At 34.3% G+C, this 16520-nt stretch overlaps 1 non-coding gene across 1 annotated transcript; it reads right to left on the bottom strand.

Annotated features, from left to right (window-relative positions):
• Window positions 1-13837: 13837 nt before the first annotated feature.
• Window positions 13838-13944, bottom strand: LOC130972245 (small nucleolar RNA R71). The gene has a single exon (XR_009083437.1). It is a non-coding gene; the product is annotated as a small nucleolar RNA R71 (small nucleolar RNA).
• Window positions 13945-16520: the final 2576 nt, after the last annotated feature.

Below are 16520 nucleotides of genomic sequence, written 5' to 3'. Positions count from 1 at the left end.
ATAAACATTTTTAATTAGTCATCTTAATATCTATAACAATATATAATGTCAATACATGGTTTTAGTGTCCAATTTTTTTTTTTCAATTTTGTCCTCCCTAATCATCTATCTCATTATATGTCAGTTCTACATTAAAAAACTTCCACTACCTCATCTTCTCTCTTATCACGTATATTCATGTTCTCTCTTATTTCATTCATTCGTAATCACAGAACTTCTATAATTATATCTCTCCTCTCTTACTGTCTATCATATTAGATTATGTTACTGCATAATAAAAAATATTTTTTTTCTTAATCATCTTTACTTGCATCATTCTCAGTTCCAATATTGCTTCTAAAGAAAGGTTTATTATTAAAAAAATTCTTTCATCTTAAATAAAAAATTTTCTATCCATTTTCTACAGTAATCTTATTAAGATTTTTGTATTGGATGTAAATTATTGTTACAGATTTTTTTTATTTGGATATATTTTTAAAGAATAAAAATAAAATAGTTTAAAAGGGACAATTTTAAAAAAAAAATAAATTTACACAGAATAATTTTTCTCTTATCATACTCTTCTAATATACTCTAGGTACCTACACAATATATAATGTCACTTGGCGTCTAAATTTAACTTCCAATATTACCCTACAGAAGTTTATTATTAAAAAAATTTCTTCCGTACATCCGTCAGTTACGTTGAATATAAAAAATTTCACATATTTTTCACAGCAACTCTATCAAGAGTTTTCTATTGGATATAAATTATTCGTGCGGATTTTTTTTATTATGGATATGCTTTTAAAAAATTAAAAGTAAAATGGTTTAATAGGACAATATTTTTTAAAAAAATTTACACAGAATAATTTTTGTACTCAGGATTCATTTTACATATAATATTTATTTATCTAAGTTCATTGATGGAGTACCTTATAAAAATTATATTTAAGTAATTTTTTTATCTTATAACTATTTTATATTTTGAGATTCAAAATTTTGTATTTTTATTTTTATTCAAATTTTATTTTTATGTTTTATTTTAGTTATGTTAATACTGTATTAACATTAGTTTTAATGTTTAACTTTTAGGATAAATAAAAAGATGGCATCTTTTTTATAAATTTGATAATTAAAAAACTATTTATCATAGAACAAATTAAATCTATTTCTTGACTATAGAAATATATATAATTTACTCTTGAATGTAATCAAAATAAATATATATTTATTTAATTTTTTAAATTTTACATTAATTATTAAAATCACGATATAATGCATGTACTCTTATAAAAAATGAAAATGACTTCATAACTATTTTTTTCGGAAAAAAACATGACTCAATCACCATAGAGTATAATTTAAAATAAGTAATAAAAAACGAACATAAAATTTAACTTTTTGGTTATTTGGTATAAAAATAAATATAATAAAATAAATTTATGTTCTCATATATAATGACATAAAATTTAACATTATCTTTTTCTAGAGCCATCTATTTTTTTTAGTTTTTATCCTTATTTTTGTATTTTATTTTAATTTTATTAAACCAAAAAGTACTAATGTCATTTAACTTTAGTTTTTAACTTTTATCATAAATGAAAATATGTGGCTTTAAATGTATTAGATAATAAAAAAACTCAAAATAAAAAAATAAAATTTACTCATTTGTTACAGTTATAGGAGTGTAGATGACTCACATAAGAGTTACAAAATTTATTTTAAACTTTTATTTTTAAAGTAGTCTGAGTGTAATAATTATGAACTAATATATATTGGTAACTAATTGCGATTGAAGATAAGATAGAAAGAGAATAAAAACCGAAGAAGGAAGAGAGAACAAGCTAATATAAGAGTGATGGTGAGACATATATAGATAGATAATAATAATAAAAAAGAATAATGAAAACAAAAATTAAAAATTCTAAAAAAATAATAAGACTAAAAATAATTTAATTAAAATATTGAATATAAAATTATAAGAAATAAAAAATTTTAGCTATTAAAATTATATGAGAGAAAGAGAGATTTAAATATAAATTTTTATATCTGCTTCAAATTAAATATAATTGAGAAATAAATAAATTTACAAATATTTATAAATTTTATCTTCATTATTACACATAGTAACAACATAATGATTTTAGTATTATACCTAAATTAATTTAAATTCAATTATTCTATATTTTTTTGGTGACTGAAAAAGAAAATAAACAAAAACTAAGAACGAGAAAAAAAACAAGAAACTGCTTAAGAAAAGCAATCCCGTTGAATACTACTCTCAAGTTCTTTCCAAGACAACGGAAGCTCCACTTGGGGAGAAAGGGTCCTCATTGCGGTCTTTGCCATGATGTCTGCTACTGTATTTGCATCTCTCAAGATCAACCGAAGATCAGCACGCCATTTCCAAGACATGATATCTCAAATTTTTAACACCAAAGGATCAATAAACCCAGAGCAATCTTGTAAATTATTGACAATAGTAAAAGCCTCCACACAATCTGTCTCACATATAATGTCTCTTTATCCCGAGTCCCATGCTAAAAGAAAGCCTCTCCAAATAGCAAACAACTCTCCTTGCAAAATGCTACGACTCTCAATTGTTCCCAGACAGCCTCGTTGCCACCTTCCCTTCCAATCTCTGCTAACACAAGCAAAACCAACTCGAGCACCACTGCCAGGATAGCTAGCATCACAATTAATCTTAAAGGTACCCACTGATGGGGGAATCCAAGAGCCACTAATGGTTGAGGGGATAGACAGTCGTTGCAACTCAAAAATATTTCGGAGCTCCTTTTCCAAAGACAAAGCCATACCAATCACCTTGTTTGTGGTCCAATGGTCGTGAGGATGAAAGATCTCGTTATTCCTCGAACGCCAAATCCACCAGAGACCAGAAAAGAATCTAAAGGGGCGCTGTTTGCTATTATGTAAGAACCAACTCATCAAATCCACTGGTTGATCGGAGATCCCTAAATCTTGCCAAACAATTTGGGCTTTTGGACAATCCCGAATACAATGTAATACCGATTCCTGACTTGAGAAACATCGTGGACAGCTATCCATGTGCGAAATGCCCCTCCTAAAACGAAATGCAGCAGTAGGAAGAGCCTCCCGAAGACATAGCCAGGCCAAAAATTTGTGCTTTTTCGGAACATGTTGACGCCAAAGCCAAAGCCAATTACCTATATCCTCCCAACTAAACATCTTCTTACTGAGCCATAAATAACCACTATGAGCATCATAAACCTTTGAAACCGCACCAGTCCAACACCAACCGACCTCTGAACCAGCTTGAACATCTGGGTTGTAAGAGTTAATGTTGCTCTGCAGAGACTGATTCAGAGAAGAATAGATATTCTCAAGGTTCCACTGTCCAGATGACCAAAGGTCCAAGATCCTGAGATCCGAATCAGAAATGTGAACATAATCCATCTCCTGACACAGTCGCTCCTCTCTTCTCCATTTAGAAAACCAAAAGTTCTGTTCCAAATCCCCAATGCACCAAATAAAACCTTCCTTCAGGATATCCCAAGCTCGACATATACTCTTCCAAACATAAGATCCCCTTTCTCGAGACCGACTATGACAATCATCCTTAGAAGAAAGGTATTTCTCCGTCAACAGTTGAACCCATAGCTTATCGGGATGGTGAAAAAGTTGCCAAACTAGTTTTCCAAGAAGAGCAATATTGGTACAAAAAGGATCTCTAATTCCCAGACCTCCAAACTTCTTAGGGGTGACCAACACTTTCCAGTTAACTAGATTCAAGCCTCTACCATCAGCTTGACCCTTCCATAGAAAGTTTCGCATCATGGATTCTATCTTATTAGTTACCCCTTTAGGGAAGAGAGATACTTGCATACGATAAGTAGGAATCGCAGTCACTACCGAGTTGAGCAAACAGAGTCTACCTGCCTTATTAAGTAATCTCCCTTTCCGGCTGGCTAGCCTTCCCCGAATCTTGTCCAGAACATCATTGAAAGTTGCGCGTATCACCCGAGAGTGATTAAGGTTCACCCCTAAATACTTGCCCAAGTTATGGACAAATCTGATGGAGGAGACTCAAGTGAAAATCTCTTTTCTTGTTGCTGAAACATTCCTAGAGCATAGCGCTTTAGATTTCTCCACATTAACCTTCATCCCAGAGGCTCTGCAAAAATTTTTCAAAGCTACCATTACAGTTTGAACTTGCTATTTTTTAGCTTTACAGAAAAAAAGCAAATCATCGGCAAACATCAAATGAGAAATTCTTGGACCCCCTCTAGAAACCGCAACCGGCTTCCACAAGCCCTTATCAACTTGCTGATTAATAGAACAAGACAATCTCTCCATACACAACACAAACAGATACGGTGATATAGGATCTCCTTGCCTAAGACCCCTGCTCGGAGTGAAGCTATTTAATCTATCCCCATTCCAGAGGATAGACAGTGAGGAAGCAGTGACACAACGCATAATCAGATTGACTGTCGGAGGAGGAAAGCCAAAACTCACCAGGGTTTGTTTCAGGAATCCCCAATCCACTCTATCGTACGCTTTCTCCAGATCAATCTTAAAGGCCAAGGTGCCTTTCTTTGACTTTGTCTTCTTCATGAAATGGAGAACCTCTTGTGCAACAATGATGTTGTCTGGGGTTCCTCTCCCCGGGATAAACCCTCCTTGAAGGGGCCCAATAATCTCTTTGAGATGGAGACGAAGTCTATTGACCAGGACCTTCGTTATAACTTTGTAAACCACATTACAGAGACTAATTGGTCGAAAATCCTTCATGAAAACCGGGTTTTCTACCTTCGGAATAAGAACCACAAGAGTTCCCATCATCCTTGAATCCATATCCAAACCAGAGAACGCATGACGAACCATAGTCCAAACATCAAAACCAACAATCTCCCAGTATTCTTTAAAAAATAAAGCTTGAAACCCATCAGGGCCCGGCGCCTTAAAAGAATGCATATTGAAAACGGCCGACTTAACTTCTTCCAGAGTAACTGGCACTGTGAGGCTACAACAAGCTTCATCATTCAGGGAAAGTAGCGGCACATCACCAAGACAACCTAAGTCTACATCCTCCGACTGGCAGAATAGGTGTTTATAAAAGGATTCAGCTTCCCTTCTAAGGACATCCGGGTCCGTTTCCCATACCCCATCTTGAAGAAAGAGACCATGAATCTTATTATATTTTCTCCGCACAAGAGTCTGGACATGAAAGAATTTGGTATTTCTATCCCCAAATTTTACCCAATGCTCTCTGGATTTTTGAAACCATAGAAGTTCATCCTGCACAAGCGTGTTATTAAATTCCTCAATCAGTTGTTTTTCTTTTTGCCGCATAGACAAATCCTCCATTACTTCAAGTCGCTTCTGAAGGAAATTAATCTGTCTCTCCAATTTATATTTCCTAACGAAAATGTTGCCGAACACTTTAGAATTAAACGCCAAAGAGTTCTTCTGCACTTCTGAAAGCTTGCCATGCATCTCTCTGTAGCCAGCCTGCCATGACTGGTTCACAATATTTCTGTACTCCGGATGAGTTGCCCAAGCCGCAATAAACCGAAAAGGTCTATTCTTTTTCGGTTGGGGACGACCTGCACAGTGCACTAGGATAGGACAATGATCAGACTGAAGCCTATTTAAAATTTCTGCATAAGCTTCTAGAAAGAGAGATAGCCAGCCACTATTGATACAGACCCGGTCAAGTTTTTTCGCCACCTCAACACCATTTTTAACCCTTCTGTACCAAGAAAACCGTCTTCCAATAGTCTTCAAGTCAAACAGATTACTATCCCCTAGAGATGTAGCAAGCCGATCTGCATGACGACTCGAGAAGAGGCAACCCTTAGATTCATGAAAGAATAGTACTTCATTAAAATCACCAAGAACAATCCATGGCCCGCAGAAAGACGAAGACTGAGTAACAAGATAATCCCATAGCAGAACTCTGGTATTAAATTGAGGACTACCATAGATACCACTGCACCTCCAAATCACATTATTTACCTGAACCTCAACTGTAACACAGTGATCGAAAGCATCAACTCATTTGCAGTGAACACCCTGCATTGCAGAAAGGAACTAGATACACCCTTATGTCCTGACGCCTCCACTATACCAATAGGGTGATAACCAAGTCTTTCCCAGAACAGTTTCAAGTGTTGAAAAGGACAATGATTTTCAACCACAATAAAAATTACAGGTTTAAATTTCTTAACCAGTTCTTTACAATTCATCCGGGCTAACTTATTAGAAGCACCCCTAATATTCCTAACTATTATATTATAATATTCAATTATTCTATATATTAAAGAAATTAAATAATTAATAAATTTTTTATTTTATTTAATTATTGTATACAAAATTTTTGAATGCTTGATATCTTAATTTTTTTTAAATGATAAAATATGACTTAATAAGTAAGTATGAAAAATAAGTATCTTTATAATAGTTATACATTTAGATATCTAAATCAAATAAAAAAATAATTTTTTTTTAACAAATCTTTAACAACTCAAAAGTTAACACAATGGATATGTATGGATCAAAGTGATAAACAAAAATAAGAGCTGCAATAATGGTAATATGATATGGTGGTAATTGATTGCGGTCGGGGCTAATAGAAGAAGAAAATAAAAAAAGAGAATAAAATAAGGCAACATAATAGTGACGGCGAGACAATAATAGTTATACATATAAAAAAATAATAAGAAAAAATAATAGTGTATAATACGACGAGACAATATAATCAAAATAAAGTAAATAATTTTAAAATAATAATAAAATTAAAGATAATTAAAAATATTCAACATAAGATTAAAGAAATAATTTTTTTATCTATTAGAATTATGTATAAAAATTTATTTTAAATATGAATATAAAATTTTAAATTTATTTTAAATTAAATAAGATTGAAAAAATAAATAAATTTAATATATAAATAATTAATTTATAAATAATGTTATAAATTTTTATCTTGACAAATCACACAAAATAACAATAAAATTCTTTTTTTTAATTTAAATTTATTTATTTTATATTTTTATAATTTATTTTTTAATTATTGATATTAAATTTATACTTTTAAAAGTAAAAATATAAAAATATCTTTTTAATTTTATAGAAAAGCGGCTAAACAAGCACTGTCGTGCTTAAATTGAGTCGCTAATGTTTTTAAAGTAGATGTTAGTTAGTTAAACACTAATTTAATTAGCACAAAACTCGCATCTACTACTCAATTATTTGCAGTAAATACCTGCGCATAATCTACCATTTTTCAGATATCTTTTTTCTGTTTTTTTTTTTCTCTCTCTCAAGTAAGCAACTTACTAAAAAGTCCAAAAGGGATAGTGAGAAGGGAAAAATCTTCAATAATAACCCTTTTAACCCAAACAATTTCAAAATCCTCAATTTAACATAACTAACACAGATTATTATATTTTTAAGTTGATAGAAAGAGATATATAAATAGTTATATTAAATAAAATAAGAAACAAAAATAACTATATCTCTAAAAGTTACGTTAAATAATTGCATCATGGGCATATATGTAAATGTTTTATTATTCATGTATATATTATTTGATAAAATAATAAATTCAAAAATTTAACTTATTTAAAATATCGTTAGTACAGAAACTTGAATATATAAAATTTATTTTCATCACGGCAATTCAAAACCAGAACGGCTTTTGTAAGGATAAAAAATTTAAATTAAACATAACAACATATTGTTTAAGAATTTCTAATTCCTTTCTTTGTTATCGAAAATGGTCATTTCATATAATGCCTAAAAGAATAGTTTATTTATTTACCTTCAAAATTCATTCTATTCAAAAAGCTATCAAATTTAATAAAATAAACAAATTATTCAAAAGCAAAATTTCGCTATTATGGGATATTTTATTTGGTTTATATTAGTAGTTTTTGGCTCTTTAATTTCAAAAGCAATCAAACAGGACAGGAATAATAATAAACTACCATAAAATACTAGCTCCTTGGAGAAAATGAAAAGCCTTTTTTATTTACATTGATAATTTGCCGCTTTAGTACTTCAAATAATATCACTTAACATTTGTATAAAACTATGTTCATTTTTGTAAGCTTATGAGTGCAAGATAGAATAAGCTACATTTCACTAATCATTCTCTTTTGAATTTTATTTTGTTAGATGTATATTAAAATTAGTAATTATAATCAGCTATAATTAGTATAATTAGTATAATTAAAATATAAAATACATATTTTAAATGGATTAAGTTACATATATATTTATATATAACTACATAATAATTGATTTGATGACTAATTTTTTATAAAAATATAGTATTTTTGTTTTAAATTAATGTTATATAAGAAACCATTTCTTTCTAAAATAAAAATGCTAACACAAAAAATTCACCACTATTTATTTGTGCATTTTAATATATATTTTATATTACTAGCTTATTTTAGCCTATATACATCTAACATGATTATAGAACATTTTTTTTTTTTTGGTCAGTGATTATAGAACATATTTAAATCTATATGCATTGGACTGGAGTGTATGAAGAATAATCTAAATAGATTTACAGGTCATGGAATTTAGGCGATATTATTAATCAATTGATTAAAATATTGAATTAACAAAGATAACTAGCTAACAATTGAATAAATCGTATAATTGTGTGTAAAGAAAAAGAAACATCTTGGAAGCATATTAGTAGTGATAGTAACTTAAACTTAAGGCCCTAATATTGCTGGACTTGGAAAATTATCTTCGTGGTTATGTGTTAGAATTTTGCCCAAAAAAATAAAAAAACAGAGGACCATGATGAGCGGCTATCTAGTAGACTTAAATAACAAACTGCTGGTGTTTTTGTGAGATTGCAAATACAGGGAATAGGGTGGTGGTAGAAGTGGACACGGTGGTTCCGTTGGATAGGCTCGTAATTATATCCAAGGACCCTAAAATCGTGGAAAAAGAATGACAAGCACTGAAAACTCAACTTTGAAAAAAAGTAGATGAGGAACTTGTTTTATGATGAACCAAAACTAATACGTTTGGATATTAACAAGTGTACCGAATCATATCAAGTAATATTACAGTAGATGGATATCGTTTCTATGAGGATTAACGGATTGAATCAAGTAATATCTAATTGAATTTTTAATTAGATCAATCAAACATTGGCAAGAGAATTATAAATCTTGAAGTAGAGCAAAGAACACTGAAGAGAGAATTGTGGTGACCAAAAGAAGATTTAGAGATTTAGGAAAGTAATCAAGTAATGAACATGTTAAAGGCTTTGAAGATGTTTAATTCTTAGAAAAAACAATACTTGTGTTTTCCAAGTTTGACTTATGCAAAAATATTTTCGCAGTAAATCATTTATTAAAATCAAATTCCAATTCTTTGGTAATCTAATTTCTCTTAACTTAATTAATCGCCAATTTCTTGATCAACTAATCAAGAGAAGTGGTTAAGAACGATTTCGATTTAAAGCCGTATAATATTAAAAAATTATCCCTAGCTGAATTATGTAATACCCTACCATACAAAGCCTTACGCTATAGTCGTAAATTAAAGGTGGTGAGATACTACGACACCTAAAAAAAGGATACATACATAATACTTGAAGAATAATAATATAATTAGGAGCCTGTGAAAGAAAGATTAACAAAATCGACAGCCATTATTCACACACGAGACATAAATGTAAGAAGCGTCGCATACTGGAGTGAAGATATATATACTTATATACACTAGTTCCGGAATAGGATACATAATAGTTACTAGTCTCGACCCACGAAGAAAAGACCGGCTAGAATATTAAAAACCAGAAAAGTATACAAAATAGAAATCTTGTTTCTCCAAATAAAGCCTCTAAGAAGAAATATACAATAAAGTTTCAACAGTGGAGAAAGCACTGCCAATATAAACTTCAAAAAGTCTTATTCGCATCGCAAAACAAAATCCCGCACTCTTAGCGAGGCACGTCACGCCCTGCATCTGAAAAACATAAAATTCATGACAGGTGAAAATTCGTAGGTTCCCAGTAGGGTAATAGTCCCAAGTAAAGACTGTATAAAGAAACATGAACTCACTAGGCAATCCTAATCTCCAACTTCATAGAAGTTCAAGCCTAGGGTCTTAACTAATCCCAACAGGATCAATTTTAAAGTCTCAGCTATATCAATTACCTCTAGCCTCAATCATTCTCAATACATTATCATATTTACTCCCAATATTCTATTGCTCAATTCAATAGTATCAATACAAATAACAATCAATACAAAACAAACACAATTAGAGAGCATGTATGCCAAGTATGACAGTTAGCAATTAAAATAAATTTACAATTAGACAAACCAAAACAAATATGCACACTCAAACAACAGCAAACAAATGTAGTATGATGTTGCCTGTCTTATTAGCCGTGAGCTCATTTGTCGGTTAAAAATGTTAGAACCCGACACATTCGGTAGCTAACCCGGACATTGTTTCTCTGTTGCGCATCTCCAAGAGAAAAAATATTTAGGCTTATCACAAGACAGTCTTAGAAGGAGAGTGTCCTGTCACCTTCTCACTAGAGATATTATTTTGTCTCAAAGGGAGAGTGCCATGTCACCTGTCTAAGAGGGAGAGCGCCCTATCACCTTGCAATAAGAGAGAACGTGGACAAATCAACCCACCATATTCTTGAAAGGAACATTCAAAACTTATCACAAGTTGGTCTTACAGGGAGAGTGCCTATTACTTGTCTCAGAGGGAGAGTGTCCTGTCACTGTGCAATCAATACTCACATCTCCATCACAACTACACAAGCGGGACAAAACCAATGACTTTGCCACGTGATGCCAGGGCATCTAGGCCAGTTTCACTGACCTTTTCTTTACTGTTTTAGGGTAGTTTCATGCATTTTCTTAGAGAATAAGGAAAGTTTTGGATGAAAATACACTCACACCTTGATTCAAGCAACTATTGTGAATTTTACATGATTTCATAAGGATTTAGCAAGAATTGAATGACAAATTGATGATGCATAATCTCATGACTTTGGCTAGAGCTTTGATGCACTTTATTTGCTTGATTTCAGGACAAAGGAAGCAAGGAAGAACCATGTTAGTAGTCACGTTAACTAGGTTAACGTGACCACTAACGTGGAATGGGAATGAGCTTGCAACGTTAATGATAAAAGTGATCACCAATAACGCCTGCGAAGCCATCATAAGCCCACGTTAATTGTCACGTTAACTAGGTTAACGTGGTAGTTAACGTCGAAATAAAGAGAGCTCCAGCGTTAGTGGTAAACGTGAACACCACTAACGCTCTAAGAATTGGCAATGAGCCACGTTAAGAGTCACGTTAACTTAGTTAACGTGAACTCTAACGTGGAAGAGAGGAACAATGCCAACGTTAGTGACACTCACTTTTGTCACTAACGTTGGATCAAACTAGCATTGCCCACGTTAGTGGTCACGTTAAGACCACTAACGTGAAAGTTAACGTGGAGCTAAGATTGATGAGCCAATGTTAGTGACACTCACCTTTGTCACTAACGTTGGAGATGGCATTCACTACCATGTTAACTTAGTTAACGTGAGCTCTAACATGGAGAGTAGGAGCACTTGGAGCGTTAGTGACAAAGGTAAGTGTCACTAACGCTCTCGAAGATGAGGCATGCCCACGTTAAGAGCCACATTAGTTACACTAACGTGAAATCTAACGTAGGGATAAGGGGCACAAGGCAACATTATTGGGAAAGGTGATTCCCAAAAACACTTGCGAAGGTTCATAAGGCAACGTTAGTGGTCACGTTAGTGCCACTAATGTTGAAGCTAACGTGGACTATATGGGGTTGGAGCGTTAGTGAAAAAGGTGATTACCACTAACGTTCTCGAACCCACAATGTCACTTAACGTTAACTTCACTAACGCCCATGCCTAATTCATACTTTTCTGCAAGCTGAGCCCACTAAAGATTGTAACTGCTTCAACTCAAGATCTAAGGCCCACATCCAAGACTTGAAGAACTCACTAGAAGATCAAGAGAAGTAGTATAAATAGGAGTAGTTTTGAACTATACAGAAGCTTGGCACTTTGGAGAACTACCTTCTGTATATTTACTTTTCTGTACTTTTAGCTAAGCATGTATTCTTTTCTGCCATTTTTCATTTCTAGAGCTATGAACAACTAAACCCCTTTCATTGGGTTAGGGAGCTCTATTGTAATTTGATGGATCAATTATAGTTTTCATTCTTCTTCTTCTTTTTTCTCTTTTGATTTACTAGAAAGCTTTCGATCTTAATTCAGTTGGATAGTTGTCTTGGAAAAGAAACTCTCCATAATTGGATCTCCTCTGAGCCTTGGAAAAGGGATGAGGAGATCATACTAGACATTCTTTCTCATGTTGGACCAAATTGGGGTCTGGGCGGATATAGTGACATGTAATACTCCCAATACTTTAATTTGGAAATACATGTGGTATAATCAGTGACCACACTTCATCTCTTCCCATGAGCAATTAAATCAAGGAATTGGGCAATTGTTCAAGTTTAGAGAGATTGGGTTGCCAAGGAATTGGAACCCAATCAATTAAGATTGCCAAGGAGATCAATAGATGCTTTGATTGAGGAAGAGATGAAAATGAATTTGATCCAGAGAATACAGCATCTCCTGAGCCCAATGAATTCCCCATTTCTGATCTTACCCATTCTCTTTACTTTCTGCCATATACTTCCATGCTCATTTTCCCAAATTCCCATTTAAGATTTTGTACTTTATTTTCTGCTCTTTAGTTTCCCACCATTTAATTTTTTGCAACTCTCAACTATACTCTATTTAGCTCAACTAGCATACTCTTCCAACTAAAGTTGCTTGACCAATCAATCCCTGTGGGATTCGACCTCACTCTATTGTGAGTTTTTACTTGACGATAATTCGGTATATTTGCCGAAGGGAAATTTGTTGAGAGATAAGTTTTCGTGCATCAAGTTTATGGTACCGTTGCCAGGGATTGATTTTGTATCAAAAATGATTAAGTTGGAAGTTCACTAGATTGAGCATTTTTCTTTTGTTTGTTTATTTTATTCAGTCATTTACCTTCAGTTTATTTATTTTCTTTCTCATCCCTTATACCATCTCTGTTTTCTTTCTTTCTTTGTTATTTTTTTTACAATTCTACTCACTAACCCACTAACTGTTTGATAATTTGTACCACTCACACTAACAATCACTCTAACAGGAATAATCTCTTCATTTTATCTCTTGTTGTGTGCTTTGTTAGTTGTATGACAGGGAAAAGAGGGGGAGCTTCAACTTCCTTCGATTCAGAACCTGAAAGGACCCTCCGGAGACTAAGGAGGGAAGCAAGAGGGAAAAGAGTTGTTGGTGCTGAGGAAGAGGAAGAGTATTTTAAAACAAACATGGAGGAGAATTTGGAAAACAATCAAGAAGTAGAGGCTCACACCTATGCCAGGGAAGGCCCTGCGAATCATGCTGGGCAAGAGAAGAGAGTTCTAGGCTCCTACATCAATCCAAATCTAGGAAACTGTGGAAGTAGCATCCAAAAGCCCACCATACATGCCAACAACTTTGAATTAAAACCCCAGCTCATCACCCTTGTTCAGAACAACTGCTCATTTGGAGGAAGTGCCCAAGAAGACCCCGATCAACATCTAACCACCTTCCTGAGAATATGTGATACTGTGAAGTCTAATGGAGTCCACCCGGATGTCTATAGGCTGCTTTTGTTCCCTTTTTCACTCAGGGACAAAGCATCCAAGTGGTTGGAGTCCTTCCCAAAGGAAAGCTTAACAAATTGGGAAGAAGTGCTGAACACGTTTTTGGCAAGATTCTACCCTCCTCAAAGAATTAACAGGCTGAGAGCTGAGGTGCAAACTTTCAGGCAACAAGATGGTGAAACTCTCTATGAGGCATGGGAGAGGTTCAAGGACTTAACAAGAAGATGCCCACCAGATATGTTCAATGAATGGGTTCAACTTCACATTTTCTATGAAGGTCTTTCTTATGAGTCAAAGAAGGTTGTAGACCATTCATCAGGGGGCTCTCTAAACAAAAAGAAAACAATTGAAGAAGCCATAGATGTCATTGAAATAGTAGCTGAGAATGACTATTTCTATGTTTCTGAAAGAAGCAACACTAGAGGAGTAATGGAGCTGAACCACATGGATGCATTGCTGGCTTAAAATAAGATGATCACCAAGCAGCTAGCAGATCTTACCAAGAAGGTGGAAGGAAACCAAGTTACAGTAGTCATCACTTCATCACCAGCTCAAGAAGGAGTAAATATAGGAGAAGAAGCTGACTGGGAACAAGCCAACTATGTTGGAAACTCACCAAGACAAATCCATGATCCATACTCCAAAACTTACAACTCCGGATGGAGAAATCACCCTAACTTTGGATGGGGGAATCAACAAGACCAAGGCCAAGACCAGAGACGCCACAACCCCAACCCCAACAACAATGCAACTCACCAACATACCTCACAGAGATTCTATCAACATCCATCTAACCACCCTTCTCAACCACCTAATCCCACCCCACCATCACTAACCGAAGATAGACTCTCCAAAATTGAGACTCTACTTGAAGACATATGTAGAGAAGTTCTAGACAACAAGGTATTCAAGGATGAAGTGCGAGCCAATATCAAAACCAAGGGAAAACCATCAAAAGACTGGAGTCCCAAGTAGGGTATTTATCTCAACAGATTCCCAAACCCACTGATGGTTTTCCAAGTGACACAGAGAAGAATCCAAGAGGAGAAACAAAGAAAGTAAGGTGGGAAGAATGTAAGATGATCACCACAAGTGATGAGAGGAGTATGGAGGAAGTAGAACACCCTCAAGACAGTCCAAAGGGAAACCATGAAGAGAGAAACCATGCACCTCAACTCACACTCAAGGAAGAGCTGAAGAAAAGGGAGATACTGAACCCATATGCACCCTTTCCCTAAAGGCTTAAGGGTGGTGTAGCAGGGAGAATATATTCAACGTTCCTCGACATGTTTGCATCTGTTGATGTAAATATACCATTCATTAAGGCCCTCCAGCAAATGCTCTCCTACATCAAGTATATAAAGGAGCTACTAGCTAGAAAGAGTTCATTGAAGGGTGGACAAACAATAAAGATGAACAAGAATTGCAGTGCTCTCATTCAAACAGAGCCACCCACAAAGAAGAAGGATCTAGGGAGTTTCCACATTCCCTGTGCTATAGGAGAGACAATATATGATAAAGGGCTCTGTGACCTGGGAGCAGGCATCAACTTAATGCATCTATCCTTCATGAAAAAGTTTCAAATCAATGAGCTAACACCGACAGATGTAATCATCAAACTGGCTGACAAAACCCAAAAACAGGCAATAGGAGTGGTTGAGAATGTGTTAGTGAAAGTTGGGAATTACTTCCTCCCCACAGACTTTGTTATCCTGGAAATAGAAGAGAATCCTATTCACCCGATCATTCTGGGAAGGCCATTCTTAGCCACAGCCAGAGCACTTATAGATGTGGAGCGAAGAGAGCAAGTACTGAGAATACATGATGAACAGCTCACCTTCAATATTTTCAAACTCTCACAAGAAGCAGATCATGATAACAAAGAGCTGAAGGAAGAGCCAAACAAGGGAGCTCAAGCACTACCCCTAAGAACTCCTACGGTTAACAACCAATGTGATCAGAAAGAACAACAACCAAGTGTAAGCCAAAAGGAACCAAACCCACCAAAGTCGCATGAGACAAGCAACAAAACTTCCCTCAAAGGGAAAACCACAAGTAGCAAAGCGACATCAAATGACACAAGAAAAAAGGTCCCAAGGGGATGGAAAAACAAGAAAATCCCTACAGAAGGTTTCTTTCCAGGAGATGAAGTGGTCTCTGCCTACTTCCCATCTATACCACCTCATCTCCCCACCATTCCATCTCAGCTGTCTCCAGTATACACCATCAACAAAATCTTATCTCTGGAACATGTGGAACTTCTCAACAGAGCCAATGGAAACATGTTCACTGCAAAGGGGGAAGATTTTAAGCACTACCAACCACCTTGACAAGGACCAAACGTCAAGCTAATGACGCTAAAGAAGCGCTTCATGGGAGGCAACCCATGTTCTACACCCTCTCTCTTTAATCTCTAATAGTAGTAATAAAGCAAAGTTCATGGCTTCTAAATCAACTTCGACAAACAATATAAGCATCCCTACATGCAACATATAGTACATGATAAGTTTGGTGTTCAAGGCACACCAAGAGGGCTTGAACACACTTCATGATATGAGACTCTTTCCAAATCTTGTTACACCATATGATCACAAACAAGTTTGGTGTTACCTACGTTGCATGCATGGGAAATCGAGTGGTCGATTGATTTGTATTCATGAAAAGCATTTAGTTATTTCAAAAACAAAGAAAAAAAATCTTTACTAGTAGCTATTTCACACTTTAATTTTTTTTCCACCAAAAATTCAATTAACCTTTTGCATTCCCTTTTGTCTTGTATAGGAAATAAAAAAGGGTATTGATGGCACTTGATAGGACA

The sequence above is a fragment of the Arachis stenosperma genome, chromosome 3, assembly GCF_014773155.1.
Source record: "Arachis stenosperma cultivar V10309 chromosome 3, arast.V10309.gnm1.PFL2, whole genome shotgun sequence".
NCBI classification, from domain to species: Eukaryota; Viridiplantae; Streptophyta; class Magnoliopsida; order Fabales; family Fabaceae; genus Arachis; species Arachis stenosperma.
The sequence above is the reverse complement of the archived record's forward strand: the minus strand, read 5'-3'. Positions and strand labels throughout refer to the sequence as shown.